Consider the following 12,340-nt stretch of genomic DNA (forward strand, 5'->3'; position numbering starts at 1 on the left):
GGACAACTCCCTCCACCCCTGCCCCATTTCTTTCCACCCCCACCCCATTCCCATTTTCCACCCCTTCTCCCAAGCCCCCACCCCTGTGACGGACGCGGCCCAGGGGATTAGCGGGGGGGGGGCTGGCACAGGCAGCAGGGCTCAGGCCTACCCCCGCAGACACTGGCGATGGTGAGAAGCAGAGCAACCCAGCCCCAGCCCACTCCACTCCGCTGGCTCCCCGCTGGCTCGCTCCGCTTCCTGCTGCCGGAGAGTGCGGGCGGGGAGGGGGCGGGGGGGGGCAGACTGCTTTCCCCAATCCCCCTCCCCGGAGCAACACAGCTAAAGTGAATGGAGCAGGCTGGGGCCGGGTCGTTCCGCTTCCTGCTGCTGGCGCCAGGCCCCCCCGCTAATCCCCCGGGCCGCTCTGGGCTTGTGGGGCCCCCCAAAGTGGCTCCCCGCAGCTCCTGCCTCCGCAGCCCTGCAGGCCTTGAGCACAGCATTTACACACATTGTGCACCTTGCGGTCAGGGCGTGTTAGAAAAATCTGACTACTGGTATCTTGTAAGCAAAAAATTACTCTTACTTTTAATTTTTCGCACTATCATCCACGGGCACATCTTTCCCCATCATCTTGTGGCATAGGGTCACTCTTTGGTAACTTCCTTATGTCCAGCATTTCTTAAGCCTATGACTTAGTATGGCTAAGCTAAAGTCTGACAGGCCTCAGCCTGTAGGCCTTGTGTTTCAGCCCCCCCGATTTAGATACCTAATACCCAGTTCTTGCTTGTAACTGTTCATCAATTTTATAATCCAACGGATTAACTCTATTCAGCATACAGAGATTATATATGACATAACATGTTAGTTAATCATAAGATCAAACAATAAATGAGCAATAAACTAAAATCATTGGCTACATATCCATCCATCCATCTGCAATACCCAGCCAACCAGCCAGCCATCCCTCTGCAATACCCAGCTATCTGTCCGCTCACGCTAGAGGAGACGGACACTTCCCTTTAAGGCTTTCAGCTTGCGCAGAATTTTCTTGATCCAGGGCATGTATTTGGAGATCTTGGTGAACATGCTGTGTATGACCCATCAACTCCACTATAGGACAGTTCCCTGGGCCCTATGTCTCAGCCCTAGCCACTTGCCCCACCAGGCACGTGCACAGAGCGGGGGCGTTTTGCTGTGCAAGCTGCAACAGGGCTCAGATATGTCCTAGGTGTGCACGGCTCCAGGCTGGACCAGAGCCCAGATGTGCCGCAGCCCCAGCTGTGGAAGGCATCAGGCCACAGAGGAGCCTTATTCCTGTCCTTTCACCTGAATGATGGGGGAGGGGGTGGCGTTGCTTTGCAAGACATCAGGCAAGTGAGGGCTGTGAGCCTGCGGCTGGTGAAGGCCCCAAATGGACACAGGAGCTGCCCTGGTGCACAGAGATGCTGAGCTGAGGCCGAGTTAACCACAACACAGGCCTCAAACAGCACCCTTCCCCTTTGTGGCTGACACTTCCCGCTACTGCTTGGCAGGGCGGCAGGGCACTGTCCAGGGTGAGCGCAGCCCTGCGATGCCCATGGCCCCACCAGAATACACTCTGCAGCCAAGGGGTTGCCGATGGTGACTCCCCTTTTCGAACCTCCCAGCTAGCTGGTGCGGTGGGAGGTCCAGGCGCTGAGATGGCAGGTTCCCCATCCACACCCCGAAGCGCATGACCCTGAGGTTTCCTGCCTTGAATCCATGCTGCTCAGCCAGGCCTGTAACCCACCTCCCAGGCAGATGCCCCCCCAGCTGGGTCCCGACAATGCTGATCCTACTCCTCCTCCCTGGAGCTGGTGAGTGGGGGTGGATCATAGTGGCCCCAATGTGCACAGCTCCCAAGGGGTTCAGAATCCCAGATATTCATGTCCCCTGGACTACAGGACCCCACATGTGTGCATCTCCATGGAGTGCAGGCCCCAGATGTGCACAGGCCCAGGGGTGCAGGGCCCCAGAAGACCATAACCCCAGGGGGTGAAAGATCCCACATATGCATAGTCCTGGAGGTAAGGGGCCCCAGATATGTACAGTCCCATGGGGGCAGGAAGCCACATGTGCACAGTCCCCCAGGGACCGTGAGACCCCAGAAAGCAGGGTAAGGAGGTGAATTTCAGGACCATGAATAGAGAATGCAGCCCACTCTTTGCTTGGACATCAGTAACCCCGCACCTGGTATTTGCTTCTCAGGGCAACTCTGGGGGCCCCCTGGTCTGTGATGGGAAGGCCCAGGGCATAGTCTCCCATGGCAGTGGTGCTGGTCAACTCCCAGTGTGTTTACCAGGCTCTCCAAATATGTGTGCTGGATCAAGAAAACTCTGCAAAAGCTGAAGCTTTAGGCGCGTCCATCTCCTCCAGCCTGACTGGAGATATAGATGGGTATTGCAGAGGCATGGCTGGCTGGCTGGCTATTGCAGATGGATGGATGAATGGATGGATGTGCAGCCAATGGTTTTAGTTTATTACTCTTTTATTGTGTGATGTTATGATTAACTAACATGTTATGTCATCTATAATCTCTGTATGCTGACTAGAGTGAAATTGTAGGATTATAGAAGTATAAGACTGATCAGTAGTTAGAAGGTATAATTAGGTATTAGGTGTCTAAGTAAGGAGGGCTCAAATGCAAGGCCTACAGCCTATAAAATTTTAGTTTAGCCATACTAGGCCATAGCCTTAAGAAATGCTTGCATGAGTAAGCGACCAAAGAATGACCCTATCCCACAAGATTACAGGGAAAATGTACCCATGGGGGATATTGTGAAAAATTAAGAGCAAGAGTTATTTTTTGCTTACAAGGTACTGGCTGTCACATTTTTCTAACACACACCTTAACCGCAGGGAGCACAACGTGTGTAAATGCTAATGAGGTATAGTCAGAATCAGGGATGTCCCTAATAGGGTGCGGGGCTCAAGACAACTCCACCCCCTCCAGCCCAGGTCCTGCCTCCACTTCACCCCTTCCCCCAAACCCCCGCCCCCGCCCCGCCTCTTCCCGCCCCTGCTCCACACACTCCCAGCACCTATTCCATCCCTTCCCCCAAGTTGCTGCCCTACCTCTTTCTGGCTTCCAACCTCTCCCCGAGCGATGAGGGGAGCCGGCATAGTGGGGCGGAGTGGAGTGAGGTGGGCTGGAGCTGGGTTGCTTGCTGCTGCTGGCACCAGGCCCCCCGCGAGCCCCGCAGGCTGCCCTGGACCCCATATCCCAAAGTGCGGGGCCCCACAAAGCGTCCCTCCTATGGACAGGATGGCTGAGGTCACAATCATATTATAAAGAGAGGGTGCCCAGATTATTAAAATTGAGCTCCCTATGGGAAACCCGAGCAGGAACCATCCCTCTACTGGCAATCAATTGGCCACGCAGCAATCACACTTTAAGACTATCCTTAAGGCGTGAGTATATCTATATTTGAAGCTTGTGCATAGGTCTTTATAGGATTTCTATGTGCTTGGGTAATCATAACTTTAACTGTAACTTTAATAAAACTTTTAAAATAGACTGAACCTTGTCCTTGTGAATGAACGTGTGGTCACGACCCTTTGTCCTTATATGTTCCCAGAGACTCTAAATCTGAAGCAAGTAGCAGAGGTGACTTTCACTCTGTGAGCTTGAAACGGTAGCCACTAGAGCCAAACCCACGCTGTTGTAATACCCCACTACAAAGTTCACTTTAAATAAAATAAAAGACAACAGATGGATGGCTATTTTGGAAGGGTGGATGGAGAGCTGGATGGATGGATATTGTGAATGGATGGATACGAAAGGGTAGATGAGAAGACATTGATATTGCCGAAGGATGGACAGACAGATGATGGATAGATACTGCAGAACGATGGATGGATGGACATGGCAAATGAGAAGATAGAAGAATGGATGGATAGATGGATGGACACTGCTGAAGGATGGCTGGAAAGATGTATGGATATATATTGCAAGAGGATAGACAGATTGATATTGAAGAAGAATGGATGATCATAAATAGATACTGGAGAACGATGAATGGATGGACATAGTAGATGAGAAGACAGATAGATGGATATTGAAGAAGGATGTATGGAGGGACTGATATTGCAGAAGGATGGATGGACTGATGATGGATAGATGCTGATACAGGATGGATGGATGGAATGATGGATGGATGTGGCAGATAAGAAGAAAGACATCTGGATATTGCTGAGGAAAGATGGACAGAAAGCTATTGATGTTCCAGAGAAATGAACAAACCAGTTGGGCCTGCTGTAAGACCTCCCTCCAGACAGAACTACTCTTATTATTTTCCAAGGCTACAGTCTCTGCTCTAGCCTTACAGATTCCATTATATGTTTCTTCCACACTATCTTTTTAAAATTCATATCGATGTCCTTTCCTGGAAACCCAGTGCATCCATATCTCATCAAACTCTGTGAGGATTTGCAGGGAGGGGATAAGGGGTTTCCCTAGCTTGTAGCTTTCTGCCATGTTAGTTTATGATAGATGGATGGGATCTAAGTAGATGGATGGGATCTGAGTTACTACAGAAAATTCTTTCCTGGGTATCTGGCTGGTGACTCTTGCCCATATGCTCAGGGTTTAGCTGATCGCCATATTTGGGGTCGGGAAGGAATTTTCCTCCAGGGCAGATTGGAGAGGCCCTGGAGGTTTTTCGCCTTCCTCTGTAGCATGGGGCATGGGTGACTTGAGGGAGGCTTCTCTGCTCCTTGAAGCCTTTAAACCATGATTTAAGGACTTCAATAGCTCAGACATGGGTGAGGTTTTTCATAGGAGTGGGTGGGTGAGATTCTGTGGCCTGCGCTGTGCAGGAGGTCGGACTAGATGATCAGAATGGTCCCTTCTGACCTTAGTATCTATGAATCTATGATTCCTACAGAACAGAGCTCACCTACTTACCAGATTAGTGGTCGGGGTCACCAGTGTTGTCAGTTGTTGGCTGCGTGTGTGTTTTCTGTGTGTGTGTGCTGCACTGGCTCTGGCCATGTAGCCTGTACAGCAGACTTTGCTCAAACTACACAAGAAGACCCCAGACTCGGTTCAGTGGCGAAGGCGCTCACCTCAGCCAGGTTTATTGCCGACATAGCACTGTATTAGTGCCCTCTACGTGCTACAGTTCCACTAACACATGTACACCTGTGACAATGGCCTTGGCTCGTGGGGGGGGTGACTTTCCACTCCCCCCCAGCCAAAGACACCCCTCTGTGATCCCCGTTTTATACACTCATACAAGCAACTTACGTATTGCCTCGCTGACGTGGTTAATTACCTCCCTTTACCATGTCCCTGTTGGTTCACTCAAAACATCTCTATCCATCACCCTGTTATCCTGATCTTATCTTTAGGAGGGGTCAGTGTGTCCCTCTATCACCTTCAGGGAGTGTGTTTACTTTGTATTAGGATGTTCTGGCACAATCCTTTGGGAATCTCTCTACATGAACACTTAGTGCCTAGGAGTGCTTCTGTTTTTGCAACTCCAGCCCTGTTCTTGGCAAGTTCATGTATCAGATAGTGAATGGGCAAGCAGGCATCTGCTTTGTAACAGGGCTTCACATTTGCTTGCAGCCTGACTTTTGCTAAATTTACTTTATCTCAGCAGGGCCTGCCTTTAATTCAGGCCTTAGACTTTACACCAGGCCCCTTATAGCAGGATCTCTCTTTCTCCTACATCCTCCATGCCCACCTACCCCTTCTATCTATCCATACATCCATCCCTCTCTCTCTACACTCCCTACAAGTCTCCATTCCCCCCACCCCGTCCATCCCCTGACAGTGTTACCCATTGCTGTAGTATGTCAGCTCTGTTGGTGCTTTCACCTCTGCTGTGTTTGCTTGTTGCTTTCTCCCCTGTCCTCTAGTTTTAGGCATCAATGGAGTGTAATGACATTCAACGTTCTTGGGTGTTTAATTCATTCCACAGTCTTTAGAAGTGGCCACTGCTATCTCACACAACCAGGCTGGGATGTTCAAAGCCACTTGCAGGAGTGAGGTGTTGAAATCCGATTGGCTTTCAGTGGGCCTTGGGCCCTTAACACCCTGATGCCCCTTTGCAATCTCCAGCCCATCCTGTCAAGTGCTGAGGCTCAATCCCATGGAAGCTCAGCTCCCAGCACTTCCAAATGAAGGATGTGGGGAGGTTTTCAGAAGCACTGAACAAGTAATGGGCCCCCCTAGAACTTATGACCAGGAGCAGGTACACACTGGAGTCCACTCAACCCCTCAGCCAGTGTGACTGGGGTCCCAGGGGAGCCACCTGAGGTTACTCAATTAGCCACAAACTGCAAAGAATGGGGCAGGCAACCCCCCAAAGTGGTGGTTATTCCAATATGTAGCTTTACCAAGCCAGCACAAAACGGCTTCTATAATACCGCACTGGTTACCCAGAAGCCAATAGCACAGTTCCCTTACAGTAACCCAGCCTTAGGCCTCCACCCAGATCCCCAGATCAAATATGATGAGGATCACTGCAGATCTCATTCATCATATAAGAAAGTTCTACCAATCCCAAAGGATCGGACACATTACCCACCAGGTTTCAGAGTAGCAGCCGTGTTAGTCTGTATTCGCAAAAAGAAAAGGAGTACCCGTGGCACCTTAGAGACTAACAAATTTATTAGAGCATAAGCTTTGAAGTGAGCTGTAGCTCACGAAAGCTTATGCTCTAATAAATTTGTTAGTCTCTAAGGTGCCACGGGTACTCCTTTTCTTATTACCCACCAGGTTAATGAATGTTTCGGATCTTCTCCAAATACATGCTTAAAGCCAATTCTTATTAACTAAACTAAACTTTATTAAAAAAAGAAAATAGAGTATTGGTAAAAAAAAGTTTGGGGGTTGGACTAGAGGACCTCCTGAGGTCTCTTCCAACCCTAATCTTCTATGATTCTAAAAGATCAGTATACATACAGACATGAGTGCATTCCTGAGATCGGATTCATAGTAGAGATGGTGAGCTTTGTGGTTGCAAAGAGTTCTTACAGAATTAGTCCATAGGTTATAGTCCAATATCCATATTCAGGGTGAATCCGAGCAGGCTTGGAGAACTCAATCTTGTGACTCAAACTTCCCCTGATGATGCTTAAGCAGATCGGAGATAAAAAGGATCAGGACCCACGGGTCTTTTATACAGTGTTCTAGCATCCACTTGATCATAAAGTCCTGGGTAAACAATTGGCTTTTGATGTAACCTCTGTTTTCTAAACACCACCAGTAATTAGTTACACAAATTAACACAGGACAATTTATCCATAAGCCAGTCTATCACAAACTTCAAAGAGACAGATAAACACTGACATTATTTCACCCAAGATTCATCTAAGTGTTAATATTCCTTTTATATCTCTGAATCAGTAGCTATAGTAACAGACAGGAACTGTCTGTTTACATGGTTAGCATCTATAAGTAAACACACAGGATTTGTGTTACTTCTAACTTCTAACAACATAGGTTTGCATTTCAAAGTTCTAGCCTATCTAGCAATGAATGGCCCTGATTACCATTTACATATTTTTCTAATAGGTCTCTAAAGGTTGAATCTGGGTCATTGAGCCTGCAAGCTGCTTAACCCTTCTCTGGCCATGCGTCACACTTTGATTAAGATATCTGGAGCTGTGTGAGATCACTGCAGGCAGGATGATATGGTATATCTGCAGCATTGTAAGGTCACAGAGGTCTCGGTGATGGGATGGGTCAGAATGTTTAGTCATTGGAGGCTGGGTAATGGGATAGGTGTGGTACTTGCACCAGTGTGAGTCATTGGGGGACTGGTAATGGGATAGGCGTGGTACTTCTAGCAGTGTGAAGTTACAGGGAAATGGATTATGAGATGGGAGCCATACCTCCCGCCTTGTGAGGTCTTTTGTGGTGGGGTGATGGGATGGGGCGGTACCTGAAGCAGTGTGAGGTCACAGGCGGTGGAATGAGGGCAGTACCTGCAGTAGTGTGAGGTCACTGGGAGCGGGGTGATAGGATGAAGGGTGGTACCTGCAGCAGCATGATGTCATTTTCATCCGTCTCATCACTGTATTCTGGGTGGGGGATTTGATGATGTCACGGAGTCCCCGGGGCGATGCTCTGGAACTGCTCCCTACGAAGCCAGGCAGGACTCTGGTGAAGTCTCTTCTCTGTGAGCAGACTGTCCGCAGGGCAAAAAACTCACACGGCTTCCACCTTCCTGGGTCTGACCTCGGAGCATTCAGCATCCTCTGCCCCTCCGTGTGCTTCCCACAGCAAGTCCACCCAGGCGGGGTCCTGGGGAAGCCAGAGCGCCCTGCACCCCAACTCCGCAGTCAGACGTGACTCTTAGCCAGCCGATAAAACAGAGGGTTATTAGATGACAGGAAAACGGTTTAAAACAGAGCTTGTGGGTACAGAGAACAGGGCCCCTCAGCTGGGTCCATTTTGGGGGGCAGTGAGCCAGACAACCCCATCTGCACTTCACTCCTCCTCCCCAGCCATCCGCAAACTGAAACTCTCTCCAGCCCCCCCTCCTCTGGGCTTTGTCCCTTTCCCGGCCAGGAGGTCACCTGATCTCTTTGTGTTCAACCCTTTAGCTCTCATCTTGCGGGGGGGGGGGGGGGGGGGAGGGGAGGCCATCAGTTGCCAGGAAACAGGGTGTCGGCCATTCTCTGTGTCCAGAGCCCTGCACACACCTGCCCTCTAGGGCTCTGCAAGGATCACACACCCTTATCCCACCACCTAGTTACTTAAGAACTGCATAGGGGAAACTGAGGCACCCCCACACGATTCAGAGAAAACATTAAGAACAGTCCCACTTCATCACAGATGACATACCCAGATCTCCTGCCTCCCAGGTTCATGTACAGAAATGTTGTGGCCCCCAGGAGCACGGTGATGGTGCTGTGAAATACAAGGGGATGCAAGTGCTGCAGACAGGCCACTACTAGGGATCCAGTCATGGGCCGTTAACCATGTTAAAGTGGGTGGGTTTAGCAGCTGCCTTGCACTCAGGATGAATGTAGAGAAGCCAGCACTCCAGTGCCTTTCCCCTGAAGGAGCAGCGGCCAGCTTTGATCTGGCCTGAGAGCAGAGGACTGGCTGGCTCAGGAACAGGGGAACTTGCATTTCTTATCGCAGGTTGCAGTTACAATGAGCCACAGTCACCACCATGTCCTCCCTGATCAGGAACCCTCCACACCTGCTTCTTTGATTTCCTCCCGTCTCTGTCTTTACAAAGGCCATGTAGGGTCTGGAGTGAGGCCGGGCTTCCTGTCCTCTGAGGATCTCCCCTGAAAAAGCCCCCAAGAGAAGGAGTTAGTTCAGGCCCACAATCTGGCCAGCTGGTGAACCCCTCCCCAACCGAGCTCAGGGCCACCATTGTGCCACCTGCTGCACGGACCCAGACCGAGAACAGGGCCCCCATCGTGCCAGCTGCTGCACGGACCCAAACCGAGAGTAGGGCCCCATCGTACCAGCTGCTGCACGGACCCAAACCAAGAGCAGGGCCCCATCATGCCAGCTGCTGCACAGACCCAGACCGAGAGCAGGGCCCCCATCGTGCCAGCTGCTGCACGGACCCAGACCGAGAGCAGGGCCCCCATCGTGCCAGCTGCTGCACGGACCCAGACCTAGAACAGGTGCCCATCGCGAGGGGCGCTGCAGAGACACAGAGTGAGAATCCCGCTCCGGGGAGTTTACACGGACACAGGACAGATCCTCGTCCCCATTTCACACAGGGAGAAATCCAGCCCTGTATTCACAGGGGCGAGTTACACGGGCCCCTGGTGCCTTGGCACCAGCAATATTCAGAGCCCAAGGGCCCAGCTCCACCAATATTTGGGGCTGGGTGTCCCGCCCTTGGCCCACCTGCCGCCCCCACCGTGCCTCCCCCAGTGTCCCCCGGCCCCCGCTTGCTGCCCCCAGGCACCTGAGCAGAGCATCCCTGCCTCCATGCCACCTCCCTGCAGCAACTGCTGCCGCAGGGTCCTCGTGCTCTCCAACCCCCTTGGCAGGGCAGACTGACTCTGAGCCTGCCTTTCCCCCTCAGACCCTTCCCTTTTCACAGGACCTCCCAGCCCGCAGTCACCACTCCTGCCCCATGCTGGGCAAGGGGCAGCCCCATCCCTCACCCCCAGTGAGGCTACAGGCAGGGGCAATAGCAGGGGGGAAGGTGCACGCAGCACCCCCTGGCACACACCATGGGGGAAGGGAGGGAGATTCCTAGACCTGAGAGGGGCCCTAGGAGCATGTGCAGTGACAGTGGTGGGGGTGCGTGTGCTGCTGGGGGATTGGGAAAGGGGGGCTCCTCCCCCAGAGCTCGCTGCTGCCAGCAGGCAAAGGGCTGGGGGGAGTCCTCCTCTCTGGCCCCTGTCCCGGAGCAGCCTGCCTGCACCCCAAACTCATCCCCAGCCCTGCCCCACCCCAGAGCGCACACCCCCAGCCAAAGCTTTCACCCCCCCACTGCACCCCAACCCTCTACCCTAGCCCTGAGCCCCTCCAACACCCCAAACCCCTCATCTCCAGCCCCAGCCAGAGCTCTCATCCCCCTGCACCCCAACCCTCTGTCTTAGCCCTGAGCTCCTCCAGCACCCCAAACCCCTCATCTCCAGCCCCAGCCAGAGCCCTCATCCCCCTGCACCCCAACCCTCTACCCCAGCCCTGAGCATCTCCAACACCCCATACCCCTCATCTCCAGCCCCAGCCAGAGCCCTCATCCCCCTGCACCCCAACCCTCTGTCCAAGTCCTGAGCCTCTCCAACACCACAAACCCCCAGCCCCAGCCAGAGCCCTCATCCCCCTGCACCCCAACCCTCTGCCCAAGTCCTGAGCCTCTCCAACACCACAAACCCCCAGCCCCAGACAGACCCCAAACCCTTCATCTGCAGCCATACCCCACAGTCCTCACCCCACACCCCTCATCCCTGCACCCCCTCCCTCTGCACTCCCTCCCATCCCCAAACTCCCTCCCATAGCCTGCACCCTAATCCCCTGCCCCAGCCTAGGGCCTGTGCCCCAGACCTTTTCCCCCACCCAAACTTCCTCCCCGAGCCTTGGGCAGGAGGGGGGCAGAGTTTGGGGGGGCAGAGTTTGTGCAGGGGCGGGTTCTGGGCACCACCAAAAATTATACAAACCTGCTGCCCCTGCCTGTAGGTGTTACAGTCCCACACCCTCTAATCAGAGACCTGCCCTGCCCTGCCCTGCCCTGCCCTGCCTTGGTGGACCCAGTGCATGCCCCAGACAACATGGCTCAGGAGGAAATACAGTGATGGAGACATTTGTATCAGCTCGGTACAGATTCCAGAGGATACAAGATGGGAAGTGAAAATAAAAAGCAGTGTGGTGAAGGGGCTGGGGGGGCTGCGGGGCCTGAGACTGCCTGACTGAGGTGCTGTGAGTTGGGGGGCAGCAGTGTGGCCCCGCAGCCTGTGCTTCGGGACACCTGGGTTCTGTGCCCAGTTCTGCTGCTGGGTGACTTTGGCCCCACTCTGTGCCTCAGTTTCCCCATCTGGGAATAATGATCCCAACCACCTTTGTAAAGTGCTTTGAGATCTGCTGAAAGAAAGGTACGGCTCAGATCCTTAAACATACTTAGGTACCTGGAAGTTAGGAAACCCAACACCTCTGAGGATGTGGGCCTAGATATTCTTATTTAGCACTAATTTTGTTTATGGCTCATCCCAGCTTCCCTTCATCTTATCCACGGCCCCCTTATCCTCCCCCAACCCTGGATCATTCGCAAACACAAAGCCCAATCTACAGGCCAGTAATAGAAAAAGAAGTGTGAATTGTTCAAAGAAAATGTTTTTTATTCAGAAATGGCTTTTTTCCCTCACGTGCCATTTTTTTTCAAATAAAGATCCGTCTTTGATATTTTCCAAATATTTGGAATATTCTTTATTTTGTCTCAGCAATTCCAAGTTGCTGTGATCTGGGTTTTTCCTACCTCCCGTCAGTATCACAATAATAAATAATAAATAATTAAATATTTGTGGGGTGGGGAGAGGGAAAAAGGCAAGAAAATACTGAAAACCAATAAAAGCTGGGTCCAGTTCAAAACCTACTAAACAAAACATGCACATTTTCAATTTTTTTCACGCAATCGTTTCAATGTGCTATTTTCATGGACTGTTTAATTCGCCTCGCCATGCTTTGTGGTGTTATATTGACCAGCTAAAACACATGGCCTTGTTCCTATTCCCTGATCGGGTAAAAGTTTTAAAGCCAGTCAATGACAGGCTGCAGCTAGGAATTTTGATGGTAGAAAACCTTGAAGAGTGTAATAGGTATAAAAATGATCAGCATTTGTAGAGGGCTTATAGAATTCAACAGAGAAAATTCTACCTTTGCTCCAGAATCCCCTAGGCTGATGTAAAA

Source organism: Dermochelys coriacea, chromosome 13 (genome assembly GCF_009764565.3).
Source record: "Dermochelys coriacea isolate rDerCor1 chromosome 13, rDerCor1.pri.v4, whole genome shotgun sequence".
Lineage (NCBI taxonomy): Eukaryota > Metazoa > Chordata > Testudines > Dermochelyidae > Dermochelys > Dermochelys coriacea.